The sequence below is a fragment of the Arachis duranensis genome, unplaced genomic scaffold (genome assembly GCF_000817695.3).
Source record: "Arachis duranensis cultivar V14167 unplaced genomic scaffold, aradu.V14167.gnm2.J7QH unplaced_Scaffold_71440, whole genome shotgun sequence".
Taxonomy (NCBI): domain Eukaryota; kingdom Viridiplantae; phylum Streptophyta; class Magnoliopsida; order Fabales; family Fabaceae; genus Arachis; species Arachis duranensis.
Window position 1 is genome coordinate 11965 of NW_026265055.1, and position 858 is coordinate 12822.

Genomic DNA, 858 nt, shown 5'->3' on the forward strand with positions numbered 1-858 from the left:
AGAGGCAACGTTGGAGCCAACGTTTGACCTCAAGCTTTGAGGCAAACGTTGGCTGAAGAAAGAGACCCTGGAGGCCAACGTTGGAGCCAACGTTTGACCTCAAACTTTGAGGCAAACGTTGGCCGAGGAAAGATGCTCATGGAGGCAACGTTGGAGCCAACGTTTGACCTCAAACGTTGAGGCAAACGTTGGCACCACAAGGAGGAAAATTGAAGCCCCTGGGAGGATGAAGTTTGCACCAACGTTTGACCTCAAACGTTGAGGCAAACGTTGGCGCCAAGAAGGAAGAATGGGCTCCTGGGCAAAACCAACGTTTGAGCCAACGTTTGACCTCAAACGTTGGGTCAAACGTTGGCGACATTTTGGCAAATAAGAGCATGGAAGAGCACCCCTGATTGATGAGTTAATGGAGCCACGTTTGCGCCAACGTTTGACCTCAAACGTTGGGCCAAACGTTGGCCAAAAAGAACACAAAGGGGATCCACGTTTGAGCTCACGTTTGACCTCAAACGTTGAGCCAAACGTGGATGACAGCAACGACCTCTGCTGCATCATTCACTCAGCAACGTTTGAGTCAACGTTTGCCCTCAAACGTTGGCTCAAAAGTGAAACTTGCATGGCCGGTTCACAAGTGGTTTTCTTCCCAACACTTAGAGCAATCAACGGAGGCAACTAGCAACCCAATTCCATCAAGGCCAAGGCCCAATTCAAGGCTTGAAGATCATTAGAAGAAAGTGTATAAATAGCTTAGAATTTAAAGTTTTAGAGAGCTTTTTGTAATTCTGGAGAAGAACTCTTGAGAGAGCATTTGATATTTGAGAGAGTTTTTGGGAAGAGAATTGAATTCTCTTCCTCTGG